The following is a 24,296-nucleotide window of genomic DNA, read 5'->3' as shown; positions in this document are numbered from 1 at the left end:
TCAATGGCACCATCATACCTCACACATTGATTGATCTGGGGGCTGCCATTAATGTGATGACCAGAGATACCATGCTCAAACTCAACCTTCAGGGTTCCTTGAGAAAGACCTCGACAGTCCTACAACTAGCAGATCGCTCCACCGTGACTCCCGAAGGGATTGTAGAGGATGTCTTGGTCTCTGTTGACTCTTGGGAGTACCCTGCGGACTTCTTGGTTTTGCAACCAAAGGCAAAGCTTACTGGATACCCCCTTATTTTGGTAAGGCCTTGGTTAGCCACTGCAGATGCTTACATAAGCTGCCGTGCAGGAAACATGACCATCAAAAATGGTCCTATGTCCAAGCAGCTAGTCCTGTACCCTCCTGCCCAACCCTTATTAGAGCATGACTTACCACTTTGGTTGGAGGAAGGAAAAGAGGATGAGGTGTACTCAGCACCTTTGTGCACCCTAGACACCACTAGGGGAGGCCTCCCAACCGAGGATGATTTGATTGAGACCTTGATCCAGACTCCACCTCCCAGTGCATTGTCCTTAGAGAAATTGGTGGAGGATGCCCAAGCCAGCACCTTAGTGGACCTTTGTGTGACCAACCCTGTCACTCCCAGAGTCAAAAATGTGGAGTTCGGCCCTGAGAGAACGTTAAAGATCAGCTCCTCCTTATCTCCTTCCCAGGAAAAGGAGTTGTGTAGTCTGTTGGCCAGTCATCTAGATGCTTTTGCTTGGAGCTATAAGGAGATGAAAGGAGTCCATCCTTCGGTCTGTACCCATCACATCTACATCAAAGAAGACTGTAAACTGGTTAGGCAACCCCAAAGGAGAATGAATCCAACCCTTAAGGACATCGTCAAGGAGGAATTACAAAAACTGTTGGATGCCGGATTCATTTACCCCATCTCGGATAGCGAATGGGTGTCCCCTTTGGTGTTGGTTCCCAAGAAAAACGGGAAGTGGAGGATCTGTGTGGACTACCGAGAACTGAACAAGGCCACCAAGAAAGACCATTTTCCTCTACCCTTCATAGATCAAGTGTTGGATGGCCTGGCAGGGAAGAAGTTTTTCTCTTTCCTAGATGGGTTTAGCGGGTATAACCAGATCCAAATCAGCCCGGAAGACCAAGATAAGACCACCTTCACTTGTCCTTGGGGTACCTTTGCTTACCGAGTTCTTCCCTTTGGACTATGCAATGCTCCTGCCACCTTCCAGAGAGCCGTCTTGAGCATCTTTTCCGAGCTGGTCCATGATTCGGTGGAAATCTATATGGATGACTTCACTCCTTATGGGTCCAACTTCCAGGAAGCATTGTCCAATCTGGGAAAAGTTCTAACCAAGTGCATTGAGATGAACCTGGCCCTTAGTCCTGAAAAGTGTGAATTCTTGATGACTGAAGGGACCGTGCTAGGCCATACAATTTCTCGCCAAGGATTACAGGTGGATCCCAACAAAATTCCACTCATCAAGAAGGTTCCACCTCCTCAGAAGGTAAGAGATGTTCGAAGCTTCTTAGGATTAGCAGGGTATTATAGGATATTCATTAAAGACTTCAGCAAGCTAGCCTCGCCATTGTTTGGCCTCTTGGCAAAAGATGTTGAGTTTAAATGGACTGACGATTGTCAGAAGGCTCTGAATGAATTAAAGGACAAGTTGGTGTCCGCCCCAATCTTGAGAGGTCCAAACTGGGCCCTACCTTTCCACATCCACACTGATGCCTCGAACAAAGCCATAGGGGCAGCCCTAGGACAAGTTGAACAAAAACTTCCATACGCCATCTACTTTGTCAGCAAAAACTTATCCAAGGCAGAACTGAATTACACTGTAACTGAGAAAGAATTCTTGGCCGTGGTCCATGCACTGAACAAATTTCGACATTATATCACTGGATATCAAACATTTGTACATACTGATCATGCTGCAATTAGATATTTAATGAATAAACCGGATGTGAATGCTTGTATTATTAGATGGTTACTTTTGTTGCAGCAGTTTGATTTGACTATTGTTGACAAGCCAGGTAAAGAAAATGTTGTTGCTGACTTTTTGTCTAGATTGGATTTACCTGCAGGAGAGGATGGAACAGTGGATGACCAGATGCCAGATGAACATCTGTTTGCTATTTCGATACTCTCTCCATGGTTTGCTGATATAGCAAACTACCTTGTCTCAGCACAGTTTCCTCCGCACCTATCCTCCAGAGAAAAGAGCAGGATCATACGGAAGAGTGCCTCATTCACTTGGATCGGGGGCAACCTGTTCAAGCTTGGCCCTAATCAGATCTTAAGGCGTTGTGTAAGGGAGGAGGAAGTCTTTGATATCCTCCTAACCTGTCATGACGGACCTTGTGGAGGACATTTTGCAGCCAAAAGGACTGCCTTCAAAATCCTGCAGGCAGGCTACTATTGGCCCACGCTTCATCAAGATGTCAGAAGGTATATCAGCCAATGTGACCAATGCCAAAGAATGGGGAAACCGACTCCAAGGGATGAAATGCCTCTCTAACCTCAAGTGACTCTTGAGCCATTTGAGAAGTGGGGTATGGATTTTGTGGGTCCAATCAACCCTCCTTCGAGGCAAAGGTCTTACATCATTGTGTGCACAGACTACCTGACAAAGTGGGCAGAAACCAAGGCAATCAAAGCAGCGACAGAAGAAAAGGTGGCCGAGTTCTTAAGAGAGAACATCTTCTACAAATTTGGCTACCCAAGAGAGCTAGTCACCGATCAAGGAAGCCAGTTCACCTCTAACTTAATTGAAGACCTACTTGCTCATCACAAAATCAAGCATAGGACTTCCACCCCCTATCATCCTCAAGCAAATGGGCAGGTGGAAGTCACCAATAGAGCATTGGAAGGGATCTTGACTAAGGTGGTGAGCAGCAGCAGGAAAGATTGGGCAGATCGCCTGGTTGAGGCCACGTGGGCTTACAACACCACTTGGAAGACCACAACCGGCTTCACACCTTATGAGCTGGTCTATGGGAAGAGAGCTTTGTTGTCAATTGAGTTCGAATACAACACCTTGAGGATGGCAGCTCAGCTGGACCTGGATCTCAGCCATGCCCAACAAGAAAGGTTATTACAGCTGAATGGATTGGACGAGCACCGAATGCAGGCCCTTCTCCACTCAGAAGTGGTTCAACTTCAGAGGAAGGTGTGGCATGACCAACACCTCCATGACAAGTAATTTCAGCCGGGAGATTGGGCGCTGTTGTATGATTCCAGGCATAAGGATTTCAAGGGAAAGCTGAGAACCAGATGGCTGGGACCATATGCAGTGGAAAAATGTAATGACAATGGATCTGTTCTTATTCGGACCATTGATGAGGAGGCCATCCCTATGCTTGTCAATGGGCATCGACTAAAGATCTACAGGAAACCTCTTTCAAGGCAAGAATTCATCCAAACTGTGGAAAAATCAGTATTGGTCATAGAGAAGGGTTCTGCCTCTGTTTTGAGCGTACCCTAAAGATCTTAAAAAAAAAAAAAAAAAAAAAAAAAAAAAAGGATAATAAAGATCCTTGGGTGAAAACCTTTCTAAGGCTCCCAAGGCAGATGGTAGGGGTGAAAACCTCATTGAGGCATCCCTGCTGTCTTTCTGGAAATGTTTGAAAAAGACCCTTGAGTGAAAACCTCTCTGAGGTGCTCAAGGCAGATGGTAAGGGTGAAAACCTCATGGAGGCGCCCCCGCTGTCTTTCAAAAAAAAGAAAGGAAAAAAATAAAAAAACAGGGAAAACAAGTTCAAGATGTGGCAATGCATGCAGGTTGCAGGTATTCCATGCAGGAAAAGAGGCCCCTCAACTCAAAGACAAGGGTCCCTACTATGCTACCAGGCGACCTCACCAGCACTCCCTCCGGAAACACTCATCTCTTCCAAGGTCTGGGCGTGATTTGATCACAGTTTAGCCTCCTACAGGAAGCTACAGGACTTTCTACAGGAAGTTCTGTATTTCTACAGGAAACTTCCTGTAGAAGCTTTGGATGACCCAGAACCGACTGTGTGGGGAGATCTAACGCCCGAGGTCCGACACGGAGGCATGCAAGCTAATGTTTTCTCCATCACGCACTGCTGTCGCCTCCTTCTACCACCCCAGTTGCCATGCAGTGGAGATACCTGCACAGTCAAATCAGAACATCAAATTATCAGAAGAAGCGATTCTCAAATGGAAAAGAAGATGCAGGGATACCATGCACTACTTGTCAAAGCCGTCCAAGGGTCCTGCGATCGTGACCGTGATGCCACCATCTCCACCGTTTCAGCATGCAACCGAGGAGGAGAAACTGCTACAGGACATCCTACAGGAATCCCGTAGCAGTTCATCCAGCTAGAGTGCACACCATCAAGGCGCCTGCAACACACAGAGCGGGCACATGCACCATCCGCAGCCAGGTAATAAGCGTTGCAACCAACAACAGTCTGCGAGGAGGAACCCCCGTGCCTGTGCACGAAGCAGCAACAAGAAAATCCAATCACCCTCGTCCTGAAACCTGGAAATGACGTCGCGGCCGCACAGGTAAGTGCCTCACCTTTTTTTCGTCCAAATTACATGAACTATGCTTTGAAATGTTTGCAAGTGTGGAAATGAATGGGTTGAGCAGTCGGGTAGCCATTCAACTGGCCACCACGACCAGTCAGATGGTCTAGTCAGATTTGGAAAGTGTTGGTCGTGGCAAGCAAAACGGGTAATGGACACGTGAGAAGCGTCCAGTCGGGGAGAAGCGGCGATATAACGGAAATGGCGGCGGCGGATCTGCAGGGAATGATGCGGCAGTAAGGGAGACTTGCAGTGAAATGAGTAGGTGACGTCGTCCAACGGTCCGGCAGGGACAACTCACCCCCACGCCACGAGTTCGGCCGGGATTCAAATCCACCAGCTAGATCGTCACTCCACTCATTTATCACCAGCCGTTTTGCAGTCGAGTAAGTGTCCGAATTTCTTTGAAGCTCGTTACTCCAAGTCCTCGGCTTGTTCAGACGTCTGGTGGTGGCATAGAAGGCGCAGAACCACTGCCGTGCTCTCCGGAACCTGTGCGCGACTTCTACAGGAAGCTGCGCTACAGGAAGCTAGCCGCTACAGAGGAAAATTGATCTATTCACGTCAAAGGTGGCGAATTGGAAAAGGTAAGCCTGAACCTGTTCCTCCCATGCAATTGGTTTGAAGGGTGGCGAAGTCGACGTCCTCAAAAATGTAAAACTACAGTCTGAGCATAAAATTGCAAGCGTCGTCTTCCTTTTGCATGAAAAGTGTCGTCGTAGTATATGCGGGGTTTTCTACAGGATTTGGTTCGTAATTAAAACTCTGTCAAGGCTCATCTGTAAGATAGCCAAGAATTCACGAATTGTGTGCGTGACAGAGGCGTAGTTCTGCGCTCTGTCCCAAAGAAATCCGAAAGGCCATCTTTTGATACGCACCCGCCACCTCCGGCTAACATAGTAGGCTTTCACCATGACAGGTGGATTCATCAGAAAGGAACCGACAGACTCAAAGAAACTACAGGAAAACCTGGAGGTGGTAGAACTGTTCACCCGTACGCGATGGATGTCGTTCTGCGACAAACTTCAAGCTTATGATGATGAGGTGGCAGAGGAGTTCCTGCGAGCTTTGAAGCCAAAATCGAAAACACTGACCATCGTCAATTTCATGGGTTTGAATCTCAGACTCACCCCACAATTCATCAGCAGGGTCACTGACCTCCCAATGGGGGTACCACGGGACATGGAGGAAAGGAAATTAGGCCAAAAGGCTAAAAAAGAGTTCATTCCACCGGAGGAGCAATTCTCAGAGGATAAGAACGGGGTTCGTAGAGCTAGCCTACAGCCGCTTTAGAGTGAGGTCAGCCTCCAAATCATGAAGTATATAATGTGCGAAGGACGATTCAGCATCGTATATGGGTACCATTTCCGGCTGCTCACAGAATTGAGGCACCAAATGGACCTACCTTCAGAAAACAAGCTAAGTATTCCTTACTTCCTTCTGCAGTCCATGACTGAATGTGCCACCAAATTACGAGAGGGCACGCCAGACCAGGTAGCCCACCATGGGCTCATTAAGCTCCTCGTGGAGGATGCACTCCACACCTACACAGTCCCTCTCTCGTGGGAAGCCTTCCGAAATCTGACTAAGGATGGCGATATCAAAATGTTGACCGAGGAGCTCACCTCCTCCAGCAGCGAGGAGAAGGAGTCAGCACACACAGAGAAGAAAGGGAGAGGCCAAGAACCTGCAGCCAAAGCACCGAAGAAAGAACAAAAAGGGAGGCAAGAGAAACCCCAGGTTGCCGAAAAGGAGGGTGACAAATCCACATTGACACCCAGAGAGAAAAGGCTACAGAGTAGGGTGGAAAGGACGGGACAAGTCCACGTCAGTAAAGGCACCTCGAAGGCAACCTCAACCAAGTTAAAAAGCAAAGCACCCTCAGCCAAACAGGCTAAAACGGTGCCACCTGTTTCTACAGGAAAACCAAAAACGACTTCTACAGGAAGCCAGAAATCAGCTGATACAGGGCCTTCTACAGGAAGCCCTGAGAAAGGAAAACCAAAAGAGAAGACAGCGGAAATTCTTGCAAGGGAGGCAGCAGCCGTGCTGGCCACCCTCAGTACACCTCCTAAGCTGAAGGAAAAGCAAAAGAGGGAGACCCCTCTGTATTTCAAAGCTAGGAGAAGCGTGAGAATCAAATCGGGCAGGCCTCAACCTCCATCCAGCAGCCCAATTACTATAGAAGATACCCCTACCTCGCCAAGGGAGAGGTCCCCCTCAAAAATATCGGTCACTTATGAGCGGGGGAGCCCGAAGACAACTACTTGGAAGGAGAGGATGGATAGGCTGGCTTCAAAAGCCCGGCTACAGGATGCTGAGGCCGCTCTACAGGAAACACTAGCCCGGCTTAAGGAGACAGAGAGGATGGAGGGAGAGGCACCCTCATCACCACTTAGGGGAGACGAAGTAGAGCCACCGAGGGAAGAAGATAAGGAGCATATTTCGGAACCAAGTCCCCAGCCAAGCTTGAGCTCGTATTATAACTTTTTGGAGGCTGGGAAAATTATTCCACAAAAATTCACCGTGTCACTTTTCTTTGCGTTGGAGGAAGAAAGGTTGAGGACCCACACGTGGATGAAAATAGCTAAATCAAAAGGAGTGGCAGATATAGGCCCCTTGGAGGAACAACTCAAGGAGGCGAGAAAAGAATTAGCTATGGCCAAACACGTGGCAAACTGCCAGCGGGTATTCCTACAGGAAGAGAACGAGAAACTTAGACTGCAGCTACAGGAGCTGAAGAAGGAAAAGGGCACATCCTCAGGGGACACTACAGCAGAACATCAAGGCAGAGAAGGACTGCAAGTTGGTCTTGGGGAGCCAACCTCGCATCTACAGGAAGGGGAACTGCAAGCACAAATCGAGATACAAGCTCTCAAACAGCAGTTGCAGCAAAAAGAGGCACAACTGGCTTGCATGGCCAGTTGGGCCATGGATGCTCTACAATGCAGACAGCCGGCCAAATCCTATGGCCTGTACCTACGAGACCAGTGGCTGCAATTTCAGATAAATGCATTGGCACAGAGGGGTATCTCCCAACTCCAAGACCCCCAGCAGTTCACAGCATTATGTAATAGCAGTTCATCAGAGGATAAGGCCAAACTCTCGGAGTTCTATCTCCATAATTTGGCCCTTCCAAATGTGACTACATGGGATCCCAACACAGTTGTAGGGGATATGCAGTTGATGGCATTTGCCTCATGGTTGAACCATGAAGAAAAGAGGGCAGCAGAGGTCAAAGAAGTCATGGACCGAGAATTACATGAGCCACTGCTGATTAGAGCAGAGCCAGGGGATCCCACTGCATTGATATCGGCCCACCAACACTTAGCCACCAACCCTCAAACTTTATTGAAATACATGGATCAGTAGGCACAGGCCATAGCACATTTCGAGGATATGGAGCGACTGTTAGGGGACAACTGTGTTCATGCTTGCACCCGCCGATGGAACACATTGTCCCACAGCCTTAAAATCAGAGAATACCATACTCCAACTCGAATGAGGGAAGCTCTAGCACGGGTGCCCCTCTACAAAAAGTCCATACAGAACCTTCAAGCCAGCTGGATTGGCCTCAAGCTAAGCCCACCTCTGCTGTTAGGATTGATGGAAGGCAGCACAGAAAAAGAAGAGCATAAGCAGTGGGAAGAGGTGGAAAGGAAGGCTGGGTTCCATGCCAGTGAGGAGGAGACCACTTCAGAAGCCTGGGATGTGAGGGTGGCGGTGAAAGCAATGAAGGACGAGGAGCTGGATTAGTTGCTCAGGGATGAGCAATCATTTTAGCTGGGGGGTGATGATGAGCCCCAAATTTGGTAACATTTTGGGCTCATTTGGCCTAACTACCTTTGCTCAATCCTTCATTTTTCATAACTTATGCATCATTTTTTAGTATGTTTATGTCATTTGTACGAATAAGGGCAGTCACTATTCCTAGGTGGCTAACACGTGCTCATTTCAGGTTTTTTGACACATGATTGGAACAAAACCGAGCAGATAAGGACCAGGAGACAGCCAAGATGGGGTTGAGGATTCGTAGGAGGGTTGTCCAACATTAAAAGGCCTTCCTCGGGATCTTCACCCCCAACTCCGAGCTCTAACAGCCACCACAACCGGATTAGAAGGCAGCCAAACGGATTTTGAGGAAGCAGCAGTTCACTCCTAGTTTGGTCAGCCGAGTCCCACTAATTTAGGAGGCTAGCTTGGGGCCTCGTGATGTATAAATGCTAAGGCTTTAGCCTTCGAAAAGGACTTTTGAAACATTGTTGCACATTCTGCACTACGAGCTGCTAGTTCGGTTTTGCTCTTTTGTAGCCAATTATTGGCATGCTATTTGACTTATGATTATTGTTTTTTAATGGAAAGCAGTCCTATTTGATCTCAGTCCTGAGTTTTTAAAAGGAGCCATAGCTCTCGGGGTTGGGCCCAACCTGAGAGCCTAAGGCCTCCTTCCTTTGTATTGTTATCTTTTCCTTCAGCATTATGGTTTTCTTTACATGCATTTGAAACGCAGTTTGCTGAGTTAGATTTCTTGGTGTGGTTAAGTAGGTCATTCTCATAAGACAGAATTGCTTCAGCTGTTTAGAGTAGAGTGAAGAGATTGGAGTTGATAAAAGTTCTAAAAAAGGGTTGCCTGCACACTCATTTTCACCTCTTTCTAGGGGCTGGAATTGCAGACAGTGCTACCCACCAAAAACATTGGTTTACAAATTCATGCAATCTGTGGTGCAATATTTTCGTTTGTAGAAGTTGTCCATGCATTCAGACCTCTTGGAATGTTCTTTGCTTCAGTACCATACATGGTTTTTCCTTAAGAATAACGTTGCTGTTCATTAGTTCCATTAAACAGTTAGGAATGTTTTGATTATATGCAAGACATGGATGATTTGATTCAGTTTTCACTGTGCAGTACTACTCCCTCACCCTCTCATCCTTCTAAGCCTTGCCCAGGCCAGTTACTCATCTCCCAATTAGACCCCTTGTCTCTCAGCTACACTACTGCCCACATTATCCTCCCTTTTCGGCCTTCCATTCCATCTACTCTCCTCCAGACAAACTAGCTTAGCACACCCCCTCATCATCTCATCTCTCGGTCACTAAGGCATTACAAACCCCTCTCCTACCTCCCTATCCACCCATGCAGCCTCTTCCACTCACCCATCACCCAAAGTCCGATTGTAGAACATCCTGTAGAAATTCTGAAACATCCTGTAGAACCCCTGCAGACTTCCTGTAGAAGCTCATAAACACGGTTTCTTGGGAGCCAAACTTTGTGAGACTATCTGGAAGGGTGTTAGGGACCCCTTAGACCTTATCTGAACTCTCCCAACCTTTTTCAAACCTTCCTCTTCCTTGATCCACCTCTGCACAAGTAAAAAACTAGTTAAAAGCACATGCATGATAATTCTAATAATTGAAACAAAAATACAAAAAGTGTTTTCTTCAGATAGAGGTAGTCTAAACACATGCATTTTACCTTCATAGAAGTAATGGCATCGCTTTCAGTAGTTTGCATTCCCATCTCTGCATCAGTGAGACTAGCTGGTAGAATTAGGGTTTGCTAGGGTTTGCGTTTTTTGTTGGCTTTCAGTTCCTTTCTGCAAATAGATTAGCTTGTTTTGAGATTAGCTTTCGTCCATCAGTTAAAAAGCTTCTTCTAAGAGCTCATAGAAGTTGGCTTGAGCCCCTAGCGGACTTGTGCCAGCTGACCAAGTGACAGCTGTGGCAAGAGCTAGTACTTGTGCATACAACACCGTCGCTTCCAAGTTTGTTACGAACTACCGGGTTGATAAAACTAAAGAAGGGAGCTCCAGGAGTTGTAGCATTATTGCTACAATACTGGAGCCCACCACTTGGCTTGAGCTTTGTTGGTGTCAGCTACTCTGCGACGTCAGATATGTCCAACAATGGAGGAAAGTATGGTCGCAACCAATCCACATTGAATACTAGGTGCAAACTAAGGAACGATGGAATGTTGAGGTCGAAGCAATTTCCCCTACAACCTTGGTGATGGTGTATGAACCATATCGGAGCAGGCAAAGCTTGGGTGGATCCCAACGAGGCGCTCCTTCTACAAATGTAACCAAACTTTGTCGCCCACCTGGAACTTGTGTGGCACTCAATGTTGATCATGATGCTACTTGTACTTAGCATTGCCTTTGTCCAATATGTCATGACCCGTTGATGGATGTGTTGAATGTGCTCAATGAATTTTTTAGCCCGATGAGCTTCGGTCTGGACATGAGTTGAATCTGCTTGAGTAGCTACAAATGGTATGACCACATCAATGGGACATAATGGCTGGAATATCAACCCCACCTGAAAAGGGTTGTGGCCAGTGGAGTTATGGAGAGCTCCATTGTAGTTGTGTTGGACATAGGGGAGGTTGTCATCCCATGTGCGTGGATTCTTAAAGTTTGACATGCGCAAAATGTGCACAATCATCCTATTGACAACCTCTATTTGGCCATCAGTTTGGGTGTGCAAGGTCATGGACTTGGTGAGGTTGGTATCCAACATCGACTAGACGCTTGACTAAAATGTATCCAGGAACCTGATGTCCTGATATGAGACAATGGACTGTGGGGTCTCAAAATGTACCCACACTTGTTTAAAGAAGGGTTTAGCAATGTCTTCTGTTGTGATACTCTTCTTGCAGGCCACCAAAATGGCCATCTTAGAGAATCTGTCAACGACCATGAACACGTAGTCATTTCCATGCTTAGTAGAAGAAAGGCCCGACATGTAATCCATGGAGATGGATTCCCAAGGCTGACTAGGAGTAGGTAGAGGAGTATATAGGCCTTTCTTCTTTATTTTTGGTTTGGTAATGGCGTAGACAGTGTAAGATATGATGCACTTCCCAACATCCTATCAATGGTTTGGCCAATAAAAATACTTCTACATCACTGACATTGTTTTCTCTACTCCAAAGTGTCTAGTGACCCGACTGTAGTGCGCCTCCCAAATCATCTTGGCATTCTCGCTTGTAAGAACACAGAGATGTCCCATGTGGCATAACAATACACCCTAGAGGTGAAAATCTAGAACTAGCTTGCCTTCCAAGAGTATATGGTAGGTGTTGCCGAATTCTGGATTGCTCTTGTAAAGATGCGGCCACCCCAAAGTCTCATGTCCACAAGAGTCGAGCACAGTGGTCAGCGCCATGACCGGTGGTCAGCTGCGGCAGTCTGCAACATTATTGGTGTTGCCCTTCTTGTACTTGATGTTCAAATGGAATTGTTACAGATACGTGGACCATTTCTAATGGTAATATTTATGCAACTTCCCTTGTGTTTGTATGAACTATAGGGGTCAGTGGTCTACGTGGATGACCATTTCCTTCCCCAAAATGTAATGCTTCCATTTTCGACAGGCCTACATAATAGAATACATCTCTTTATCATAAGTGGGATACTTCCAAACTGTATCTGAAAGTGTCTCACTGTGGTATGCCACCAGATGCCCCTGCTGGGTAAGAACTGCACCAATAGCATAGTCGAAGGTGTTTGTCTCAATTTCAAATGGTTTTTGCAGATCTGGTAATGTGAGCACTGGTGCAGAGCAAAGGCGATGGTTCAACTTGACAAACACCTTCAGTTGGGATTTAGACCAAAATAACTTTGCTTTCGCTCCGCCCTTCGTGACTTGACTCAAAGGGAAATTGATATGAGAGAATCCCAACACAAACCTGCAATAGAAATTGGCAAGGCCTAGAAAGTTGCAGAGCTCTGTTAGAGTGGTTGGCCCTGGCTAATCTCAAATAACTTGTATCTTAGCTGGGTCCAAATGCACACCCCGCTCATTAATGATGTACCCCAGATATTGAACATGGGTCATACGAAAAGTGCATTTCTCCAAATTAGCACACAATTTGTGTTGTCATAGGGTTTAGAGGGCCTGTAGGATATGGTGTATGTGCTCTTCCCAACTCTGGCTGAAGATCAAGATGCCATCTAGGTACACTACCACAAACGAGTTGGTAAAGGGTCGCAAGATGTCGTCTATTAGTCGCATGAAGGTTGTGGAGGCATTTGTCAACCCAAAAGGCATGACCAACCATTCGAAAAGTCCCTCCTTAGATTTGAAGGCAATATTCCACACATCGGAGGGTTCAAGTCGTACCTCGTGATACCTGGACTTCAAGTCAATCTTACTGAAATATTTTTCCCCCTTGAGCTAGTTCAGAAGGTCATCAATTTGTGGGGTTGGATAACTATTCTGGACAATGATCTTATTCAGGCCCAATAGTCAATACAGAGTCTCTAGGTGCCATCTCTCTTATATACCAACACGATCAGGATTCCACAGGGTGATGAACTTGGCCTTATGTGCCCTTTCTACAACAACTCCTGAATTTGCCTCTTAATTTCATCATTCCCCAGAATAGGGAGTCAATAGATCGATCTGTTGGGTAGCGGCACACCCAGGGTTAGATCGATGGAGTACTTGACCTGAAAATGTAGGGGTATCTCATGGGTGAGGTAAAGATGTCCCTGTACTCTTCCATGACCTTTCCCATCTGTTGTTGCCATGCAAAGGAGCCTTGTTTGGAGGCTGTGGATGTGGCCACATTCTTGTTCTTGCCCTGAGGATGAATCATAAGGAAGAGAAATTTCTCAGTCTGGGAAATGATTTTACTGCATTACTTCACAAAGATCAAAGAGATGGTGGTAGGCAGTGCTACCTCTGGTATCCTATATAACTTATTGCCCAAAGAAATAATGACAGTGCAAGGCCTAGACTCATACACAACATGACGCTTCCACAAGTATGGTTGGACTAATAATACATCACAAACTTCAAGAGGAGCAACATCACATAATACCTCATCTGTGAAGGGCTTGATGTTGTAGGGAAGGCGGCACTGTTGGATGATGTGGAGATCTCACCCTTGGTGAAGCCACCCAATGGTGTACGGTTGTGGGTGTGGTCTGGTGAGTAGGCCCAATCGCTTCACAACCTCTGTTGAAATGAGGTTCTTTTAGCTTCCATTGCTGGCAATGAACTACATGGGAGAACCCTTCACCCACATTTGTGAGTGGAAGAGTCGCTCCCCCTCCTCTGGATATTGGTAGTGGCAAAGGTGGCACTAGGCTCTGCATCAATAATTTTATTCCCTTTGTCATTCCCCATGTTGGTTTCTAACTCAGAGTCAGAGCATGCATCTAATTCGGAAGCCTTCAACTCGACCGCCAGTCACTGCTTGGCTCAACAGTCACTTGTGTTGTGAGTGGGGCTCTTATGGAATTCACATCGTTTCCCTATATACTTCTTTGTCTTCGTGGTGTTGTTCTTTGCTTGTGGATTCAATGGGTTGTATTGGGTCACCCCGCCTTAGCTTTGTCCTTTGTTTTGTAGTTTGGGGGCGCCCTTCCCTCTTTTCAGATTCCCATATCAAAAGTCTCACTTCTTCTGTTTAAATTTCTGCTTGATCTTGACATCATATCAGTAGGTAGTGCCAAGCGAGGAGATGTCCAAGAACTCCATCTCATCCTAGATGTACTTGTGTAGATAGTCGTGGTACTTGAGTACCAAATGTTGCTCAGAATCCTTGATACCTAGCTTCGTGTAAAGGGTATGGAAAATATTTCTGAACTATGACACATCTTGGCCCCTTCCCTGCTGCAGTGTGGTCCACTTTATGCATTTATCTTCATAGCTCACGACAGGGTAATATTGTTCCTTGATGGCATCTCGGAAAGAATTCCAAGTGGGCATGGTTGAAAACATTAAAGATTCCCTCTCGTCCTTTTGTTCACTGTAGGTTTCCCACCAGTGCATGACATGGGGGGCAACTTTGAGGAGTGCAAAAGTAATAGTTTCCCGATTGGAAAAGTCATGAACCGAAAATATCCTTCCAACAAATTTAACCATCTATCTACTACATTTGCATCTACCTGGCCTTAAAATATGGGAATGTCAAAGTTAACTTGTACATTAAAAGGAGTGGTGCCTCCAGAGTGGCTATTGGATGAAGATGCATCGCCTATGTGTAGTTTCCGAAGGATCTGGGCAAAGTTATCCATCATCACGTTCCTCTGTCGCTCGAGAGATTCCTCGAGCAATATTTTGAAAGAATCTCTAGCCCCCTCATCCTTATTTTCTTCCGCCATGGGAGGTCATCGGGGTTTGCGAGGTTGGTGTTGCAAAGGTTCAACTAGTTCGAGCCCTAACTCCTTATACCCTGACCTCGTTGGGGAGATTCAAAGAAATATAGAGAAAGAGCAGACCACTTCTATACCGTTGATCCCAACTTAATAACAAAATACATATATAAACATAAACACTGAGATGCAACAAAAATAAAACTTCATTTCATTAATATTAAAGAACTGATACATGATTACACACAAAATGGAAATATGGTAGCTTATCTTTGAGAAGACATGTGGTGGCTACATGCCTCTGAATTGTGTTACAATGAGGCTCAAGGGCCTTTTTATTATTGAACAATAAGGGAAAATGCTAAACAACCAAAACCCTAACCCCAGGAGATGAAACAACAAGAGTTTGTGGGCCCCATTGCGGTTAGTTGGGCAACCAACTTCCTGGGGTCGTAACTTGGTCATATGATCTCCATTTGGCACGTACGATACCTCATTGGAAATATCTCTCCAAGTATTACAGGATTTGTCGCAGACCCTTACCCAAGGCTACAATCCTATTGCGTACCTTAAAAAAGCGTCGTTTAGGGGGTCATAACAACTCTGAAAGTTCATGATCCGAAAAATTGCTTAAACTAGTAAATGCTGCTATAATCAAGGAAACAGACAAAACCGATTGAAGGTCTAGGTGGAATAGGCGGGTGGCCACCAATATTCACCTAGATCAGAGAATGGTCTAACATTTTCTTTGTGTCATTATGACCTTGGTTGGAGAATGGTTTGACAGATTATATAACATCATGGACTGACATTCTTCCTATGTCTTTAGAACCTTGGTTGAAGAATGGTCTGGCAGATTAACATTCTTCCTGTGTCACTTTGACCTTGGTTGGAAATTTGTCTTGTAGAAGATATTCGCCCTTTGTCACTTTAACCTTGGTTTAAGAATGGTCCAACAGAGGATATTTTCCCTATGTCAGTTTGACCTTGGTTGAAGAATAGTCGTAGAGGTCGCTCAGATGAGCAGGAGCCTCCTAACATCATGCTCAAATCTCTTTCTAGAGTGAGCTTGTTTATCATTGATGAGGCCTCTGGTGTTTCACCTAGACTATGTCTATAGTTGTTTGATGGTGCCTGTGATTATGATATTGATGACAATGCTTATCTTAATCTTGATCTTTCCTTGAGAATTTGTCAACTTGAGATCATCTTGATGGTCATTATGAACACCTCCGTAGTTAATAGGGAGTGTTGAATTTTTATAGTTATGGTCGGTCTTCATAAATTGTATTTTTATCTTTGATGTACTTGAAATAATAAATTATTATTTTTCTAACATGTTCTTCATGCTCATGTATTTGTCAAATGTATAAAGGCATGTTCTTCATGACCTTATGAAAAGAAAAATTGAATTTATTGTTGATAATTTATGGCTCCACAAGTTGTCCAAGTCGGCCCTCCTATGATCATGTCGACCTGCCCAAGGAGACACCCATTCGTCCTTCAAGAAGCCTATAAGTAGCTCATTCGTCCTCCATCCAAAGGGAATTTCAGATCACAAGTATTACACGTATATCTTTGTTCTCTAGCGAAGGAAGACAAGAAGATAAGGAGGCCAAAAAGAAGAAGAACAAGTCATCTATCTACCCTCGCTCAAGTGACTACAGAAGGCTGAGATCAATCCGAGTTTCTGTGTTGATTTTTTAAGGTGGAATCCAAATTTTTTGAGGTGAAGTGTGAAATTTTGGTGGAAGTGAAAGAGACCGAAATTCAAAGGCTAAGATCAATCCGAGTTTCTATGTTGATTTTTGAGGTGGAATCCAAAGATTTTGAGGTGAAGTGTGAGATTTTGGTGGTAGAGAAAGAGACCGAAATTCGGCCTTAATACAAATCTATAGCAGGGCTTTACCAAGAGAATTTGTGGATGTTTTGACTTGGAATTTTGTGGAGGATTGACTTGGAACTTGTTGGACCATCTTGGCCAGTTTGTCTATGACTTCGATCTCTCTTGTTGAATTGATTATCTAAGGAAATAATTGTTGGGTTTTTACCCCAAGTGGGTTTTCCCAAGGTAAACATTGTGTTGCTTATGTGCATTATGATCTCTACTTTTCTTATTCTTGTATGGTTGAATTTATAAAGTATAATTGCTGATGAAGAAGCTGTAAATGTTAAAAGAAGACATATAAAACATCAAAAGTAATTATCATGTTTAGAAATTACTACTAGGCTCTATTACACTTGAATTTTCAACATTTTGCATAGCATTTTGCTTCTATTGGCTCATGTGAAAAGCATCTTAAACTCAATTATCAATCTTCTAGATGTGGTCTATAAACCTTATTACAATTTTCCCATATGCAACAACCTTATAAGCATTTCCTTTGGGATAAAGGATCCATGGATATAAATTTGACATGTGATCCAAAAGGTGATTTTTTTTTTTGCACTATGTAATCTAAAATGATAACTATGGTGCACATATTAGCTTTTGACATCCCATGTCTTTGGATGTCTATGTTTAAAAATGTGTAACAATTAAAATATGGAGTCATAGAAGCCATTGGTTTATGGAAACAAGACAATATTTATTTTAGCTTAGTGTCCATCAATCACAATGGTGCTTACCAAAAGTAGCTTGGACATCAATGTTGTAGTTGGAAACGACTAATAATAGTCATGCAAAATCATGTCTTCTTAAAGATCAATTTTATGGCACTTTGTGATGAAACTATTTTCTTGTATGGTATGATCTATAACTACTGTTAAATAGTCATTGTCCCTACTAGTTGTCAATAACAATCTAAGAAAATCCATTAAAATTGACTCTCGTGATTTGCTTAGGATTATAAATGGAATCACTTACCTACTTTTTTATTTGTTTATTTTAATATACTATAAAGAAAACAACTTATGATAAACTTTGTTGCCACGTGTACCATCTTTACCCAATGGAAATGTCTTTGTCAATTTGTAATTAATTTTTTCGCTCCAAACTAATTTTGTAATAGTACACACACATTATTTATTGTATGTGATCTCCATGAAGAATGCCAATAGCATTTAACTTGTATGAAATAACATCCTTAAGTGTATAGTTGCAATATTTTTCATTTGGTGGGGTTATCACAAAGTTTTGCAAGGTTGTGTATTTTCACATGATATTTGGACAACATGCATAAGCTTCCAATATGTGAACTACAAAGAATTGTTCAATCAAATCGTTGGTTATCTTCATAGAAAATGCACAACTTTATTTAGGATTCTTTTATGGTATTTAATTACAATCTTGAAATAATTCCACTTCATGTGCCTTGCATTTTTATCTTGCTTCATGCAAGGAGAACTATAGAGTTTTATGTTCAATGTGAAAGGAAAACTCTTTTTCAAGTGAATAATGTCATCAATGCTTCACTACTTAAACTGGTGTGTATATATTTTGACCATACATTGAATAATTTTGCTTCTAAATAATCTTATAGTGGTATGCAATGGGTTTTTAGTGTTACATCAATACTAAACACATGTCATGTTTAGAAGTGTCCACCTTAATCTCCAAGGCTTATTCATTGTTAGATATGGTGAAAAATGGAGCAATCACAATTTGATGTTTAATCCTTCTACTTTATATTCCTATTTAGAAACACCCCAATTAAAACTATTTTGGTTATGATTTAATGCATTAAAAGTGTTTACAACATAAGAAAAATGACAATTAATTTTATGATCTACTTATTCATTCTCGTGAATCTTCATATATCATGAATAGTCTTTGATAATGGTTAGCTTAAAACAATGGTTGGAATCTTCATTGAATCATTGTTAAGTCCCTCTTGATTCTTTGAGAATCCAAGACAAAAAATTATATTTATTCAAATATACACTTATTTATATTCACAAGTATTTTCCCTCTCTAAATTGTCACAAATGCTTGGTCCAAGTGCTTCAAGTGACCCTCACAAGGTTTACTTAGAAAAACTAGTCTATCACCCATGTATATGATCACAAATGAATCAAGGTATGGTTTGAGCACAATGTTCATCCTTATTATGAATGTTGCAATGGCGTTAATAAGACCAAATGACATCACCAACCATTCAAATAGTCCTTGCACAACTACAAAATAGAGTTGCAATATCCCATTTTCTATCACAATGTAGTGTATTTTATTTTAATATTTTGCTAGGTCTTTAAGTCACATAGAGGGACACATTTGAGTGCATCTCATTTGTGTCCTTATATGACACATTTGCTTCACTTTCTAGAACCCTTTCCTTAGCATTCGTTTGATACACATCCCTTTTTGTGACCCTTTGTGTCCTAGAGCATACATTGCATCTCTATTTACATCCCTAATAACTTGTTTATAATTATGTCTTTCCACCCAAATCAGTGTCTTCAGTTCCATTCCAATGTCTAAACTTGCATTGTTGTGACTTGAGTGCATCAATTCATGCATCTCTACATCCCAATTTGTATCTCAATTAGTATTCTGATTTGTGTCTCTTTTTCTATTTTAACCAACCCTAACAATTCAATCCAAGGACGCAAATTGGGGCATGAAAAGTTTTCATGTGTCCCAATGCAAATTCAAACTCATGACCCACTACATACTAACCTTGTGACTTACTAATTACCCTTCTACAATCAGCAAGTGGTGGGATAATTATTAGTTTTATTACAATGTAAATTAAATAGTTGGAGTAACAAATCAAATTTGTGGGACCATATATTTTCCCTCGAAGCTCTATTTAAGGCATGTGATAGCTCATTGAAAAACTCTTAATGGGTTCTACAATATGAAATGTGAAATTACATTCTCCTTTTTTTGAAAAGTTTGAACACATATGCAATAAACATAAATTACATGCTTAAGCAGCACATATGAGACACCATAATTGACACACAATATTAAGCAACACACTTAAGAAATGCAACTAATGACACATAAGTGACATGCATAAGTAATGCACCATACCTAGCAATTTTGTGACCTTAATGGATCCATATATGGTGTTAATTGTACCTGTAACAAGGTTAGATGTACCTATAATAGGATGACGGTCAACTTAAGAGTGAGGATACGTGTTCAATGAATAAGCATATGTAAATATATTGGTTAATATAGTCATTATTATACACATGGACTTATGATTTGGGTATACAGATGTACTTGGGTTATATTTTGGAGGAGATTCTCGTACTAAATAAGGAATTATTGTGTAACTCATACATATCACTTTGAGAGTCATGCCTAGTGTTCATATTTGGTTTACATTGTGTGTATGTTGGCTTATCATGATATTCTAAGTATCGGGTTCATAACATTTGGTAATGTGTTAGAAATGTGTTATATTTTTGTATGTAAACTATACATTCATGCATAAGCCATTGACTATAACAATTTTTGTGCTTTTTTGGGCAATTGCTAGGGCCACCATAATCTAATCTTAGTTAAGGGACTAGAGTTGCAATCTAGTCCATGTTAGTGTATTGGGACTTTGAACACTATTGAATTCCTAAATCTTATATTGTGAACAAATAAGTTAATACATTGAAGAAGATAGAGATGTGGCTCCAATATATGTGGATTTTCCCAATTAAGGGTTTCCAGAGTAAATGTATATGTACTTTATGTGTATCATTATTTACTTTGTGTTTTTCTTAAGGATGTGTATGCATTACTTCACTTGAAAATTATTAAAACTTAAATTTGTTATTGTCACTTGGTTATTGAATTTAGGGAAACACCTTTGTTACTAGGATTTTTCTTGCTCCTCGTAAGGCAAGCCTATCTTGGGCATACGATGAAACTAGTTTCAACAAGGGCTCTATGGGAGTGATTTTTGTGTGAAAGATAATGGTGAGTGATTCCATAAATAGAGATTGAGGATTTTAATAGTTAGAGCTTTGATCTATGGAGACTCAATATGATTGGCCTTCTTATAAACAAATAATAATAGGGCAAATTAGATCTTGGTACTACATCTATGGGTATGGTGATGAAAAACTAGAAAAAGTTGGATATAGAGGTAAAACGTATGATTTGGTTATGCATTGCATATATAGCATTACTTAATGTCAAGGAAGCCACAACCAAGGCATTATGGGATATGTCAGGGGTTTGTATTACCCCGAGTCTCTGGTAAATAAATTATTCCTTCAAAAGAAGTATAGTATGATGATGAATAATGGAAACTTCGTGATAGAGCATCTTAATGCCTTTAACATTGTTGTAAATAAGTCATTGTTTATCGATATTATGATTTTCAAAGAATATAAGTGCATTTCCACTATGTTCTTTGTCAAATTCTTCATACCTTCTACCATAAATTGTTTCCATACACCTATCTCCTATTGCACAATGTCACCTATAACCTACACCCTCGTATGAACCTTGTATGGTTGTGCTCTGCTCTGACTACATAATGTTTTTCATACAACTATATGATGGCGTATTTCCTTGGCCATGATTTCTTGTGTGGCAACTTAACCCTCTACATAACTGCAGCTACGTACAACCATGTATGACCATTGTCAAACCTTCACAACACTTTAGCTCTTGTCATTTTCTAGTGATTTACGATTTAAAATTATTTGAAGTGGCTAGATGGATTCTTCACTCCTATGTAGCTTGCAGACTATGACTGCATATGTGTTACAACTCCTGTGGGTCCCACCATAGCCCTTTTCGGTGGTTGCAAACCACTTTTCTTTCTATCTGTTTGTATTTGTTTTACTTTATATCTCAGCCATAGGTATGTCCCAATACCTTTCTTCACCACTGAGACTACTTTAATTTCTCTTGGTCTCTACCATTATATGACATACAACCATGACACTTGCATCTTGTAGTCATGACCTCGTACACGTCTTACAATTTATTATACAAGTCTTCTGATCCCTGTGCAGCCCATTCCATATGTGAATTTGGACTACTTGGTCCCTATGACTCTTGTACAAATCTAACTTGTGTAGTACTTAAAGAGACTAGACTCTGATACCATGTTAATTTTCTAATCCTGACAACTTGGTTAATTATTTCGTAGTAGATGCACATCCACTGAATAAAAAACACAACTGAGATTTTAACATATAAATAAAATATAACATTGGAACCAATTAAAAAACACCAACCTCATACACATGCACACAAGATTTATGCCCTTCAACATTTTTTGTTTCATTAACAATGATAATATACAACATACAATAACTCTCTTCCTTGGATAATGGTCTCTCAAAAAAATATAAATACAAAAAAACATGGAAATGATATAGATGATCAAACCCTTGACTTGTTATTCGATATGCTAACTAATCTAGATCCTTCCCATGTTTCCCCTTGCACTCTTCCTCGAACCCTACACACTTGGATGAAATTCATTCTCCACCTAATCACTAAGATCTCACTATCTCACTATGTCTTGTGCTAAAAGATGTATCTTCTCCCTTAGCCTAGCCTACCTTTTGTAAGTTTGAGTCATTGACTAAATCGAAAACCCTAATATCAAAAGTGATTGATGGTTGAGATTATATCTGAACATTACTTGAGATAAATGATTGAGATTCATCTAATTCACTAATGCAAACAAACTTTGCAATTCATTAGATTAACTCACTTTAGTTTATAAAAGTAAATTACTTTAATAATTAAAGTAATTGTTATGGTTAAAGGTCAATTATGTGATTTTTGCACATCTAGACACTTAGACATGTGCATGTGATCTGTAAAATATTTTGGATATTCCACTGGACAGTTTGTCACAACAAATCTAATAAAATTATACTTAAAAATACAAAGTATACACTATTACAATTTTATTTCTCTTTAGATTTATAGATTATTGTTAATATATATATCTATATATATATATTTTCACGTGTGGTTCAGAGACACCCGCGGTCACTGGGTGGCCACTATGTCCACAGAAATATCTGAGCTTGATCAAGAGTATCAAGCCCCGCGCCAATAGCTAGGCCTAACCCCAAGGGCTTTGGGGAGAATTGACCCTGTGACCTCCCGAACGACGAGGCACTTATTTGACTAGTTGAGCAAACCCTTGGGGCTGAGATTATTGTTAATAAAGTATGCTTGTGAATTAAAATTATGCAAAAAATAGACCTCGAAATAAAAGCTCACACACACTTTTGACACAATATATGACCTAGGAAACCCTTTCGGGAGAAAAACCCAATTGGAAGGTGAGGTTGCTCTGCTCTTCCTCTAAATAGAAAATCACTGCGAGTACAAAGAAGTATGTCATGTGGCTCATGGGCTATTACAGTGCCAAAATCCTCTCTATGTGCTTTATCTCCTATCCCTCTCAACTAATTACTATTTGTTGATCAATTATGGAACAAATGCACTTGAAAGAATGGAACCCCTTTTCTTCCTAGTGGCCTGGTTATGACAAAACATGATAGCCTGCTAGTAGTTAGGTTTGACTACCTCAACTCTTAACTAGAGTTATAATATAGACTCTTCTAGAGTCTTCAACATCATAATCACGTGGCTAGCCCCTTTTCCATGAATTATGGGGGCTGACGTGTCATCCTCTAGAATTATGGTGGTGAAAATAAGAAGGTCAACTTCTGAGTGGCATAACTTTCAGATATAGACTCTGATTGATGTGATTCTTGCGTTGTTGAAAAGGTTTGTAGTTTAAAATATGTAAAAAAAAAAAATTGGTGCCAAAGCGACAAAGTTTTACCCCCAAAAAACATCATTTGATACCTCAAAATGCTCCCGAAATGTTTCAAACCCCAATTTTCCAAATTGGGTCCTACCGATAAAAACGTCTTTTGAGCTAATTTCTCCACTTTTTTTCGAGTCTGAAAGCATTGAGATGAATCACTTTAGTTTATACAAGTCAATCACTTTAATAATTAAAGTAATTGCTAAGGTTAAAGGTCAATTATGCGACTTCTGCACATCTAAATACTTAGACCTGTGCATGAGTACGTGCTTAATACATATATATGGTGAAATCGAGCATTATTTTTAAATGCATATAATTGAATGCATTTTACAATCTCATAAAATTGATCTTGGTGCATTTTACAGTCAAAGTTGAGGTGAGATATTTATCAATTTTCCAATGTATCTGGGTAATCATGCTTTAAACTATATATATATACAAATCTTTTATATTTCACAAATATTTAGTTGTCATTTTTTCTTTCAAATATATATATTTTTAGAAATTTTTTGGATACTTTGCCATTTAGTAAAGTTTGACTTAAATTGTATTTTGTATTTAGATGCATTCATTTCTATGTATGTTAATTTCAGATTGACTTAAATTATATTTTGTGGTATTTATAAACAACATGCATTGTTTTTCATGTTTCAACATCATATTTGGTGTGTGTTGCATTAATTTCAATATTTCCTTTCTTTACAAATTTACAATTAGTGATCTGATATGACCATATACTAAAAACTGATGTAGAATTGATTAGCCCTTATTGAGTTGAATGTTAAATGAAAGCACAAAAATCGAGGAAAACTGCTTGAATTGATCACTTTACGACAACTGATAAACCATGATTAAGATGCAAAACAGAATTGAAAACAACAAAAACACAGTTGTACTAGACAACAATATTGATTAGGAGTTTGTCCTTGATGGACTACGTCTCTGGGTCCGCTTTCAAGATGG

Source organism: Pinus tabuliformis, chromosome 6, assembly GCF_031772625.1.
Source record: "Pinus tabuliformis cultivar Carrire ecotype Pingquan chromosome 6, CPIR1, whole genome shotgun sequence".
NCBI lineage: Eukaryota > Viridiplantae > Streptophyta > Pinopsida > Pinales > Pinaceae > Pinus > Pinus tabuliformis.
The sequence above is the reverse complement of the archived record's forward strand: the minus strand, read 5'-3'. Positions refer to the sequence as shown.